Source organism: Scyliorhinus canicula, chromosome 12 (assembly GCF_902713615.1).
Source record: "Scyliorhinus canicula chromosome 12, sScyCan1.1, whole genome shotgun sequence".
NCBI lineage: Eukaryota > Metazoa > Chordata > Chondrichthyes > Carcharhiniformes > Scyliorhinidae > Scyliorhinus > Scyliorhinus canicula.
Window position 1 is genome coordinate 40867189 of NC_052157.1, and position 14107 is coordinate 40881295.

Consider the following 14107-nt stretch of genomic DNA (forward strand, 5'->3'; position numbering starts at 1 on the left):
CCTGGGGGTGATTCTCCAAGCCCCGCGCCGGGCCAGAGAATCACCGCAACCGCGCCACGACGCCGGCGCGCGATTCTCCCATGACTGGAGAATCTGCGCCATTTGCACCGGTGCGTTTGGCACGCCGCCGGCCGCGGGCCACTGGAATCGGCGGGGCCGCCGATTCTCCGGCCCCATGGGCCAATACGACTGAGTCCCGCCGGCGCCGTTCACCCCTGGTTGCTGCCTGCAGGAACTCTGCGAGAGCGGTCAGGGGGCAGTCTGTGGGGGGGGGGGGGGGGGAGGGGGGGGGGCTCCTTCACCTGGGGAGAGCCTTCAATGGGGTCTGGCCCGCGATCGTGGCCCACCAATCGGCGGGCCGGCCTCTCCCCCCCCCTCCGGGCCTACTTTCTGGCGCGGCCGGCCCCTGAACACCGACGCCATGTTGGTTGGGGCCGGCGTGCTAAAGAAGTCCGCCGCGCATGCGCAGGTTGGCACGGCCCAACTGCACATGCACGGGTTGGTGCAGCGCCCATTTGGCTCCGCGAAAGGAGGCTGGAGCGACGTGAACCGCTCCAGCGCCATGCTGGCCCCCCGTGAATCGGTCCTACCCGGGCCCGGTTCGCGCCGGTGTGAAACACGACGGCGTTCATGATGGGGCGAACACCTGGACTCCATATTGAAGAATCCCGCCCCCCCTCCCCCTATATCTGTCCTGTAGAATATATGTGATTCTGTGTAATTCCCTGACTTTCCGTTCAAACAATGGATGGATAATCATGGCCTAGAATGTGCAAATTTGCAATATTTACAACCCAAATCAATGCAGAGGCATGCTGCACAGAAGGAGTCATTCGATTCATTGTGTATCTGCCAGCTATTTGAAGGAACACATTGTCCCTTTTCAAGTATGTATCCAATATCCTTTCAAAAATTACGACTGAATTTGCTTCCATCACCCTTGCTGGCAGTTCATTCTAGAAACATAGAATCACTATAGTGCAGAAGGAGGCCATTCGGCCCATTGAATATACACTGACCCTCAGAAAGAGCACCCTACCTACGCCCACTCCCCCACCCTATCCCCATAACCCAACCTAAGCTGAACATCCCTGGACACTAAGGGGCAATTTAGCATTGCCAATCCACCTCACCTGCACGTCTTTGGACTGTGGGAGAAAACTAGAGCATCCGAAGGCCAAGGCCGGAATTGAACCGGGTCCTTGGCGCTGTGAGGTAGCAGTGCCAACCACTGTGCCATCGTACCACAATTCACAGCAGAAGTCAACAATGGCTGATCTGTATAATCTTCAATTCCACTTTTTAAATTAGTGTTTAGAAAGTGTATTCATAGCACATTTAGAATGGTTAATTCAGCAACAAAACATATTAGAATATTGTTTTCCCTTTGGGAAGGGTTATAACACCTGTCCATTGAGATGAACATGTGTGGAATGAATTGATCTGTAACAGCAGGGCAACTTAGAATTCACAAGCTAGAAAAACTGCTGGATGTTCTTGTGACACCAACGCTTTGTAAACACTTCACCTTGAAATGGTTATAGTTTCAAACTGAGAAGCCAAAATTAATACAGGCTAATTAGATAGATAAGTGATTTCTGATGGATATCAAGTTAGGGATACTTTCTTCCTCAGTTCTTCTGTGTGAAGACAAGTCTGATCTGTAGCACCATAGTCTCCAACGCAGATCGAACATGGAGCGAGGTCCCAAATCCACTCAAGCCGGAAAGTTGAATGACCCCCATGCTGTTGGCACTCCAATCAGCTATCCAACCCATAAGGAAAGCAGGTTACCATGCCAAAGTGTATCTTTACATGTCTATCATTGAAGTGAGTTATGATTAGTGATGGCAGAATTACATTCCACCACATGGCTGACCAGGAATTTCTCCCATTCCTAATTGTTGCTGACGTGTGTTGGCGGGATTTTTGCAGGTTGATACCCTTTGGCGGGATTCGCCGTTGCCCAACGCCAATACCGTAATCGGCAATCGGGCGGAGAATCCCTGTTTACAACCGAATCAGGGCAGCGGTTGTTTTTGGATGCTCCTCAAAACTGCGTCACCGAGGAGTACGCCGCACGCTGTTGGGCCGGCCTCAGAACATACCTGAAGGCCCGTCTCTGATGCTCTGCCCCCGATGGGCCGAGTTCCCGAAGGCGCAGGCGATGTGTGCTCTCAGTTTCTTTCAGGTCGTCGCCGTGCGCATGGGTGCCATAGACCCGGCAATTCTCCAGGTGCTTATGGAAAGCAGTGCGTGTTACGTGGCACGGCTACTCGTCCCTCACAGGTTGGAGCATCGGTACGGGGTCGGCACCAACCTTTTCATGGTAAAACCAGAAACCTCCTCCGGACATAGCCTTAAAATCGGAGAATCCAGCCCATTGTGTTTGGCTGCATTATGGGCCCACCTTCCTTGGCCATCAAGTTCTGTAGCAGACTTTGAACATGGACTTTCTGGCTCAGGGGCAGGGGGCCACTGCACCACAAGAGATGTATATTATGCACTTGGAATTATCTGCTTGCAATATTACATTCAGTCACTTGATGGCATGTTAGTGCCACACAATGACTGCAATAACTTGCCAAACCATGCGAGAATTTTCAGACTGTTGGACATTAAAACACTTTTCAGCAGTTATTTTAGACACAGCCATCTGTAAGGCAGTAGTGCTTAAAGTGCATGGAGATGAACATCTGGAGATTGTATAATGGACAGTTGAATTAATATTCCTCATTTTACAGTGACAAAGTCAAAGTTACCAATCCCCACACATTGCCAGGCACAAGAAGGACTCACATGCCCTATGCGGACATCCTTCGCTGAAGCATAGATGATAAAGATGCGCATTGTATAATGCACATAAATAATCGCAACTTCAGGATTTAACGCAAATCCAGATTAGCTTCTCAAATTTGTTTTTAAATATTTTTATTAAGTTATTTATAGAAAAAGCAAACACACAAATAAGAGCAAGAGCAAGCTGGAACAACACAATAAATAGTTAGTCAACACCCAAACCCCCCTGTCCTTCCCTCTTCCCATCCTACCTTCCCCATTTTAACCCCCTTATTCACCGTCCGCGCCCCCCTGCTGACACCTCAATCCTCCTTAAATAAGCCGATGAATGGCTTCCACCTTCAGGCAAACCCATCAACCGACCCTCTCAAGACAGATTTAATTTTTTTCCAACCTTCGGAATTCCGCGTGGTCGCTCACCCACACCCCCGAAATTGGCAGCTCCGAGTTGCTCCACCCAAGCAAAATCCGTCTCCAGGTTACCAGAGAGGCAAAGGCCAAGACATCGGCCTCTCTTGCCCCCTGGACTCCCGGCTCTATCGACACACCAAATATTGCTACCTCTGGGCTCAGGACCACCTTCACCCTCAGCACCTCGGACATTACTTCTGCAAACACCTGCCAGAACCCTTTCAGTTTTGGACATGCCCAGAACATGTGGACATGGTTTAATATAATATATAATGTATAATATAATAGCTTTTTGTCACAAGTAGGCTTCAATGAAGTTACTGTGAAAAGCCCCTAGTCGCCACATTCCGGTGACTGTTCGGGGAGGCCGGTACAGGAATCGAACCAGCACTGCTGGCCTTGTTCTGCATTACAAGCCAGCTGTTTAGCCCACTGTGCTAAACCAGCCCCTATTGGAGGCCTCCCCGCGCATCGCACACATCTATCATCTACCCCCTCAAAAAACCTACTCATTCTAGCCACTGTCATATGCGATCTTTGAACTGGATAAGACCTTGCACAGGACGAGGATGCATTGATCCTCCTCAGGGCCTGATCCCACATCCCGGCCTGCAGCTCCCACACCTCCTGTTCCTCCTCCCATTTCCATTTGACTTCTCTCGGGACTCCTTCCCAGTTCATTATGAATCTCAGACCCCTTACCCTTACCCACACCCTGGACAGCACCTTTTTGTGCAACCCAGAGAGCGGCAACCAAGGAAAGGACGACACTAGCTTCCTCACAAAGTCCCGAGCCTGTAAGTATCTAAACCCATTCCCGCTGGGCAACTCATATTCCTCCTCCTGGCCCTCTAAACTCACAAAGCTGCCTCCTACAAGCAGCTCCCACAACCGCTCAATCCCTGCCTGACGCCACCCTTGAAACCTTGTGTCCAGCAGCCCCCGGTGCAAACCTGTGGTTATCACAAATCGGTGCCCACAAGGAGGCACCTTCCAGCCTCAGATGCTGCCCCCACTGCCCCCATACCCTCAAGGCCACTACCACCACAAACTTATGGTGTACCTGGCCAGCGGGAACAGCAGAGGCACCATCAACAATGCCCCTAAACCCGTTCCCCTACAAGAGGCCGCCTCTATCCACCCCCACGCAGACTCCTCCCCACTACCCATTTCTTCATCATAACGATGTTAGCTGGCCATTACATTTGGCAATGCCAGACCCCCCTCACCCCTGCTCCAACAGCACCTTCTTGACCTGCAGGGACTTTCCCACCAAAATCAACACTTTGATCTTCTTTAAAAATAACTTTGAAACGAAGATGGGGAGGTTATGAAACACAAATAGGAGCCTTGACAGCACCGTCATTTTCACTGTCTGCACCCGCCCTGACAGCAATATTGGCAACGCATTCCAGCTCTTAAAATCCCCCTTCATCTACTCCACCAACCGAGCCAGATTCAGCTTATGCAGCTGCGCCCGTCCCCGCGTCATCTGGATGCCCAAGTACCTGAAACCCGCCCCCACCACCTTGAATGGCAGCTCTCCAAACCTCCTCTCCTGCCCCCTGGCCTCGATGGGAAAACCTCACTCTTCCCCTTGTTCAGCTTGTATCTGGAAAACCGGCCAAAATCCTCCAAGATACTTATGATTCCACCAATGCCCCCCAGTGGGTCAGAGATGTACAGCAACAGATCGTTTGCATACAACAAAATCCTGTGCTCAACAACGCCCCCCCTCCCCTCCCCCCCGGCCCCCCACCACCACCACTGCACAATCCCTCTCCAACCACTCGATGCTCTAACTGCCTCCCCTTCACAAACTCCATCTGATCTTCACCTATCACCCCCGGCACGCAACCCTCGATACGCGAGGTCAGAACCTTCACCAGCAACTTGGTGTCCACATTTAATAACGATATCGGACGGTAGGATCCAAACTGTTCCGAATCTTTATCTTTTTTTTGTATCAGGGAAATGGATGCCTCCGATAGCATGGAAGGAAGCTCCCCCGTTTCCCGAGCCTCATTATACACCTTCACCAGCAGAGGCCCCAGGCCCCCACCAAACCTTTTATAAAACTCCATCGGGAACCCAGCCAGGCCCGGGGCCTCACCTCTCCTCTCCCCTCCCCTCTCCCATGCTCCCATACTCTCCATCGCCTTCATCAACCCAATGGGGGGACCCAGGTTTTGGAAATTTTAACAATGAGGTTTGTTATTCGCTGTTTTGCTACAGGATAGGCTGTGGGCCCACATTGCCAACAAACAACTCACAATCGGAAAAATGAATTGATAGGTTGAGAATGTTTCCTTTTCCAGACTTACATCACTGTTAGGAACCCCAGAAAATGGAAGCCTGATACAATGAAGTTGAGCTGAGTTTTGAACAGAATAATAATAACTACCACTGAACAAGTTATGGGCCTTGAAAATATATATACTTCTGTGGGATGTTGTTACATGCCTCCGTTATGATTAATTATTAGATTTTTAAACTAATTATTTGTTTTTTTTTTTAAATTTAGAGCACCCAATTAATTTTTTCCAATTAAGGGGCAATTTAGCGTGTTCAATCCACCTACCTTGCACATCTTTGGGTTGTGGGGGCGAAACCCACGCAAACACGGGGAGAATGTGCAAACTCCACACGGACAGTGACCCAGAGCCGGGATCGAACCTGGGACCTCAGCGCCGTGAGACTGCAGTGCTAACCCACTGAGCCACCATGCTGCCCCTCTAATTATTTGTTTTAATGTCCATTCATAAGACCATAGGACCATAAGATATAAGAGCGGAATTTTTAAATATAAAAATTCTTTTTTTTAGAGTATCCAATTATATTTTTTCCAATTAAGGGGCAATTTAGCGTGGCCAATCCACCTAACCTGCACATCTTTGGGTTGTGGGGGTGAAACCCACGCAGACACGAGGAGAATGTGCAAACTCCACACGGACAGTGACCCAGAGCCGGGATTCGAACCCTGGTCCTCAGCGCCATAGGCAGCAGTGCTAAGAGCATAATTAGGCCATCGTGTCTGCTCCGCCATTCAATCATGGCTGATATGTTTCTCGTCTCCATTCTCCTGTCTTCTCCCCATAACCCCTGATCGTCTTATTAATTAAGAACCTATCTATCTCTGTTCCGGTGGCGCCCTCGAGGAGACAGGTCGCAGGTCGGATCGCTCCCGCCCGAGATGGGCAAACGGACCTTTGTCAACGGACTTTTTCGGGACCTGGCAGCCTGAATCGGTGGAGGAGACGATAGGGAAGAGGCTTCCTTTCCGGGGTATGGGCAGCTGGACCAGAAGTGGTCGAGTGGAGCGGCAAGGATCGAAGCGGGAGCAGCAGGGACCCCAGGCCGGGCGGCCAAGCATGGCGGACGGCGGGGACCGGGGAGCGGAGGCTCACTGGCCAAGGGAGGAGCAGATGGAGTTCTTCAAGAACTGCTTCGCCGAGCTGAGGAGGGACACGCTGGACCCGATGAGAGCGGTGATGGACCGAATGGTCGAGACACAGGCGGCCCAAGGGAAGGCGCTCAGGGAGGTTGAGGCGAAGCTCTCCAGTCAGGCGGGCACGGTAACGGAGCTGGAGCACGAGGTGGAGGAGCTGAACGCCCGTCAGAGGAGGATGCAGGAGCAGCTTGAAGAGCTGGGGAACAGAGCCAGGAGGCAGAATTTACGAATCGTTGGCCTCCCCGAGGGCTGCGAGGGGTCAGATGTGGGTGCATACGTGACGGGTATGCTTGAGGCGCTGATGGGACCGGAGGCCTTCCCTCAACCCCTGGAGTTGGATGGGGCACATAGAGCCCCCGCAAGGAAGCCGAGGACAGGCGACCGACCGAGGGCCTTGGTGGTCCGCTTTCACCGGCTTGCTGACAGGGAACGTGTACTGCGATGGGCCAAGGCGGAGAGGAGCAGCAGATGGGAGAACTGCGAGGTGCGCATTTACCAGGACTTGGGAACGGAGCTGGCCAAGAGGCGTGCAGGATTCATCAAGGTAAAGGCAGCCCTCTACAAAAAGGAGGTGAGGTTTGGAATGCTATATCCTGCAAAGCTTTGGGTTACGTTTGAGGAACTCCACTACTATTTTGAGACACCAGAACAGGTTTGGACTTTTATTAAAGACAAGAAGCTGGACGTGAACTAATGAGCACGTAGTTCTTTCAGTGCTGTACAGTGGCGGCGGCCTGTTAACTCAAAACTGCTCTGATTAGGACTTGTACTAAAAGAAGAAGCTGGACTGGAACTAAAGGACTTGGGGCTCTCAGACCTTTTGTGTGGCGGCGGTTTGTTAAACTATCCTGTACTGTAATGTTTTATCCAAGATTGTTTTCAGCCTGGACAGAGAGTGGGGGCTGGAGGGCGCACTGTTTAGGGTCCTTTGGGGGGGATTGCAATGGGGGGGGGGGGGGCCTGTGTTTGGTACTTTTTGGCACGAGATCGGGGCCTCTGATAGGGGGATGGGCTAGGGGCTAGTCACGGGACTTGAAAGGGCACGGTGGGATACAATTAGGTTAATGGGTCCCTGGCGTGTGGGGGGAGGGCCTGAGCGCTAGGACGGGAGACAGGTAGGCGCCAAGGGCAGGGGTCAGTGTGGCTAGCGTAGGTCAGGGGGCACCAGGGAGATCGGAGGGGGGGCGGGGCGGGCTAGGGCCAGGCGCAGGGCTGACCTGGCAGGTCAGGCCTTGGGGAGCAGGGGAGACCAGGCGGAGGGGGGCGGGGAGAGGGAAGAGGGTTAGGGCCACGTTAGTTTAGTTTAGTTGAACACGTGTGGCATGGGCAAACAGAGCTGGCAGGGAAAGTGCCTTATGGAAGGATCTTTGGCTTCAACACTTATTAACATGTTTATTCTTTCCCACTGTTCGTTTTCAATATGTTAAGGCTCTTTGCACAGGGCCATTTTTCTCTCTGTAACTGTTACAAATTTGTGTTAAATAAAAAACTTTAAAAAAAAAAAAAAAAAAAAGAACCTATCTATCTCTGTCTTCAAACCACTTAGTGGCTTGGCTCCACAGCCTTCTGGGGCAATGAGTTTCACAGATTTGCCACCCTTTGGCTGAAGAAATTCCTCCTCATCTCAGTTTTAAAGGATCGTCCCTTCAGTCTGATGCTGTGACTTCGGGTTCTAGTTTCTCCTACTAGTGGAAACATCTTCTCCATGTCCACTCTATCTAGGCCTCCATCCACTCTGTCTAGGCCTCTCAGGATTCTGTAAGTTTCAATAAGATATCCCGTCATCCTTCTAAACTCCATCGACTACACACCCAGAATCCTCAAGTGCTCCTCATATGACAAGCCCTTCATTCCAGGGATCAATTTTGAGAACCTCCTCTGGATCCTTTCCAAGACCAACACAGCCTTCCTTAGATATGGGCCCAAAACTGCTCACAATATTCCAAATGGGATCTGACCAGAGCCTTATGCAGTCTCAGTAGTACATCCCTGCTCTTATATTCTAGCCCTCTCAACACGAATGCTAACATTGCATTTGCCTTCCTAACTGCAGACTGAACCTGCATGCTAACCTTTAAAGATTCTTGAACTAGCTAAGTCCCTTTGTGTTTCAGATTTCTGAAGCTTTTCCCCATTTAGAAAATAGTCTATATCTCTATTCCTCTTTCCAAAGTGCCTAACTTCACACTTTTCCACATTGTATTCCATTTGCCACTTCATTGCCCACTCTCCTAGCCTGTCCAAATCCTTCTGCAACCTCTCTGCTTCCTCAACAGTACCTGTCCCTCTACAGATCTTTGTATCATCTGCAAACTTAGCAACAATGCCCTCAGTTCCTTCTTCCAGGTCATTGATGTATATCATGAATAGCTGTGGTTCCAACACGGAGCCCTGCGGAACATCACTCGTCACTGGCTGGCATCCTAAAAAACACCCCTTCATCCCCACTCTCTGCCTTCTGCCAGTCAGCCAATCCTCTATCAGTGCCAGTACCTTGCCCCTAACCCCATGGGGTCTTTTCTTATTTAGCAGTCTCTTGTCAAAGGCCTTTCGGAAATGCAAATAGATCACGTCCACTGGCTCTCCTTTGTGTAATTTCCTCCTTACCTCCTCAAAGACATTTTGGCTTCTATCTTAATCCTTTGTCAAGTGGGTTAATGATTGTTTGTCTAACATCCAGAAATTTCATCTAATTTTTTGCAATTATTGCCCATCCCTAATTGCCCTTGAGAAGGTGGTGGGGAGCTGCCTTCCTGAACCATCGCAATTCATGTGGTGTAGGTATAGCCACAGTGCTGTTAGGGAGGGAGTTCCAGAAGTTTGAACGAGTGCCAGTGAAGGCACGGTGATATAGTCAGGATGGTATGTAACTTGGAGGGGAACTCCCAGGCGGTGGTGTTCACATGTGTCTGAAGCCCTTGTTCGTCGAGATGATTGAAGTCACAAGTTTGGAATTTGGTGTCAAAGGAACCTTGGTGAGTTGCTGAAGCGAATCTTGCAGGTGGTACACACTGCTGCCACTGTGCATTGGTGGTAGAAGGAATGGATGGGGTACCAATCAAGCGAGCTGCTTTGTCCTGGATGGTGTTGAGCTTCTTGAGTGTTGTTGGTACCTGACCTATCCAGGCAAGCAGAGAGATTATTCCATCAGACTCCTGACAAGTGCCTTAAACATGGTGGACAGGATTTGGGTGTTAGAATAAGTTACTCTCTGCAGAATTGCCAATTTCTGGCTTGCTCTTGTAGCCGCAGTATTTGTATAGCTGGTCTAGTTCAGCTTCTGGTCAATGGTAACCCACAGAATGTTGATAATAAGGATTTAGCAATGGTCACACCGTTTAATATCAAGGGGAGATGGTTACATTTTCTCTTGTTGGAGATGGTTGTTAGCTGGCATTTATCAAGCCTAAATATTGTCCAGACCCTGCTAAATGTGGACACGGTGCTGAACATTGTGTAAATATCAGCGTACATCCCAACATTATGGAGGGAAGGTCACTGATGAAGCAGCTGAAGATATTTGGGCCTACACAGTATCCTGAGGAACTGCTGCAGCGATGTCCCAGGATAGTGAACATTGGAAAGACTATCTTTGGTCCCTGCTCTAAGCTCTGTCCCTCGCTATCAATTCAATCACTCTCCCTCGCAACTGTTTGAGGCAAAGCCAGAAACTTCAAAAATTGGTGGCAGTTTTGACTCTCTGATGAGCTTCTCACAACCTCTCACCAAAACTGCCTCAGCTCATCAGCTACTGGAGCCCTCATCTTTCCCTTTTGAACCTCTAGTGTTTGACCCATAAGAAAGCCTCAACAACATTGGTCTAAATCCATGCTGTCACACATATATAGGTGTCTCAATGTATGGCATCACCCGTGGCAACAAACCAAACTGTTTGCACCTGAAGAAATATAAAGCAAACACTTATTCAACTTCCCTAAAAGCATATTTTGAAAAATCATTCCAAATAAAATCCCAAGTGCTCAGGAACTTAAGTTTTAACAAACCCTACAGTGAATTGGCCAGCAACCAATTGAAAGGCCAGGTGTTTGCCTCGAGTGTTGCTACAGAACATTTGATGTCATTTGGTAATGGATTTATTGTTAGAGTGGGACTCAGGGTGGGAGGTAATCCCTTTAGATCAAAACATTGGGAAGGTTTCTTGGGGAGGAAAATCAATATTTAGGAGTTGTTGCAACAATCTTCCAAGTAATCTTCTGTGGAGCCCACAGGAGAGGAGGATTAACGCCTATGGACGGAGCTGGTGGATTCACTTCAGTGCCCACATTTGCAACAGTTGTACAACAGAACTACCTGCCTGCAGCTCCCTCCAGTGAACATTTATTTTGTAAGAAATTTGAATGAAGCCAATGGAAAACCTTAGGTGCATTTGATAATTAGCCAAACCAAAATTGTGTCTGTTAGGAACTATAAATCTAAGCAATGTCTCAAGCCTGAAATAGCTGCAAGATTAATCGTGTTTGTTGCACGTTTTTAAAAATCCTTCTGATTGAGTTTATTCTTTGAAGAATAGGTTTTTAAAATGAAGAACTTTGAAAATCATCTGATGCACTCTATTGGTATTAGAAACAAGTTTTATCAGTTGCATTCTACCAAAGCTTGTGACGAGTAGAAAATTAAATATTTCTTTGGCTGCCTGTTCATCTTTTTTTCTGTCTACATATCATGAAAGGTATTGTTCCTTTTGAGAAAAAATTAGGCCTATACTTCAGGGTGACTATCAGCAAGAAGGTTGATATTAATACATTCCAGAACAGGGGGTGTGGAGGGACTGGGGCACAGCCTCAGGATCAGGGATCAATCATTTCGGACTGAGAGGATGATAAATTACTTCACTCAAAGGATTGCAAATCTTTGGAATTCTCAACCTCAAAGTGTTTTGGATGCTCCTTCTTTGAATACTTTTTAAGCTTGGGATAGACAGATTTTTGTCTCAAGGAGGCCATTCAGCCCATCGAATCTGCACCAACCCTCCCAAAAGAGCACCTGACCTAGGCCCAATCCCCCACCCATCCACAAAACCCCACCTAAACTTTTGGACACTGCAGGCCAATTTTAGCACAGCCAATCCACCTAACCTGCGCATCTATGGACGGTAGGAGGAAACCGGAGCACCCGTAGGAAACCCGTGCAGACAGTCACCTCAGGCCCGAATTTAACCCAGGTCCCCGGTGTGGTGAGCCACCGAGTCGTCTGGATATGGGGAGTGGGCAGGGAATTAGAGTTGAACCGTTAATTGTATTGAATGGCGGAGCAGGTTCATCAGGCCGTAGGGTCTACTCCTGCTGCTATTTATTGTGCTCTATTGGTTTTATAAAGAGGAGAGGAGTCAGGAAGGAAATAAAACCTTGGGCGAAATTCTCCAACCCCACGCAGGGTCAGAGAATTGGCCGGCGGCGGTGTTATTCGCGCTCCCGCCATGTTAAGAATTATCCCACCCGCCATAAAACGGCGTTGTTCAAATCCCGCCGCCCGCCTCGGAGAACAGCTGGCGCCGGCGGGATGTCATTGTATTTTTAGGGTGAATTATTCTCCGGCCCGGATGGGCCGAAGTCCCGCCGACGTGGCCACGGGTCACGTCAGTGAAAATCAAAGTAGGTTTATAACGGCGTCAACCATTGATGATGGTTGACGCCGTTCAGTTACCTACATCGAGTGTGCCGGGGGGGGGGGGGGGGGGTAGCGGCGTTGGAGAGGGGTGGAGAGGGGTGGGGGGGTAGCGGCGTTGGAGAGGGGTGGGGAGAGGGGTGGGGAGGGGGTAGCGGCGTTGGAGAGGGGTGGGGAGGGGGGGTAGCGGCGTTGGAGAGGGGTGGGGGGGGGGGGTAGCAGCGTTGGAGAGGGGTGGGGGGGGTAGCGGCGTTGGAGAGGGGTGGGGGGTAGCGGCGTTGGAGGGGGGTAGGGGTGGGGAAGGGGGTAGCGGCGTTGGAGGGGGGAAGGGGTGGGGAGGGGGGTAGCGGCGTTGGAGGGGGGTAGGGGTGGGGAGGGGGTGGGGGGGGTAGGGGTGGGGGGGTAGGGGTAGGGGTGGGGGTTAGGGGTACGGGTAGAGGTAGGGGGGTAGGGGTAGGGGGGGCAGCGGCGTGCAGAGGCGGGGGGGGGCTACGGTGCGTTGGCCCCGGGCATCCATTGATGGGGGCATCAGCAGATCTTCCTCAAGGCTCCCCTTCCTCCCAGCTGCCTTGTCTTTGTTTGAGAGAGAGAGAGAGAGAGAGAGGGAGATTGTGGGGACAGACAGAGAGAGAGAGACAGAGAGAGGGAGTCCCGTCCGTCCTCTGGCTGAGAGCAGGGCTTTGGTCAGCATATTGCAATCTGCCTAAACCCAGGAATATTGCCTGGTTAGAATGCAGAGGGAAAGGCTGGGATCCCGGGGTGGGAGATGTGTCTGGATTTGTCTATTTCAGCTTCAGCCTCTGCAATTTCAGGTCAGTTTCACAACAACAGGAAAAACGCGCGGAGAGAGAGGGAAAAACTTTTGGCAAAGTTTCTGGGTTCTGCCTTTATAATTCACAGCACAGAAAGGGTTCTGCGCTGTGAATTATAAAGGCACCTTTTCTAATCCGGGGAGAAACAACTTTTTGAAGAGTCTGAGGAAATAAGCAGGAATTTGGATTAATTCTGCCTCCCCACCCCCTGGGCCTCTTTCTCCTCCCTCCCCCTTTCCCTCCCTCCCCCTTTCTCCTCCCTCCCTCTTTCTCCTCCCTCCCCCTTTCTCCTCTCTCTCTCTCACATTCTCTTCATCCTGCCCTTTGTTCCAGAGCTATTTGATCCCCCTGTGCACTGGCACAGATTTAAAGTGCGGTTTATGTTCTGTGTTTACCCCAGGTGTGGGGGCGGGGAAAAGAGGGATGGATGAGGTTAGATGGAGGATGATTTGGGAGGGGGGTGGGGGTGGTTCAATGCAGTGCCCCTGAGGAATGCCGAACCCTCCCTCCCGGGCGGCGTTGATGATGTCGCCCGACATCAACCGACGCGCCACTTCCGCAGCGGGTGAAACTGACGCGTACAGCGTCACTCCGCTGCTGGCTCTTTCGGGACGGGAGACTTAGGGTTTATAAGCAGGCCCCGACGCCGGAGTCACCAGCGCCGCTTTTGCCCGCCGGTAATGGGCGTCACGTTGGTCTTCGGTGAATTACGCCCCTGATTGCTGGACTAGACTATGGCAGAGATATGAGCATCATCAACAGGCTTCTTAGAGAAGTAAAAAATTTTGATTGCAGTCACAGAAGATATGATTAATAATATATGAATATGTAATTATTATTAATACCCATATATTTTATGGCCTTGTCTCAGAGGTGGAGGGGGGATATCTCACTGCTGTGGGCAGCACAGAAACTGAACTGAATGGAGCTACATGGGAATTGCTGGAAAATGCAATTGGAAGCAAGGGGAGGTGGTAGCATAATGGTATGGTGGCTGGATTAGTAATCC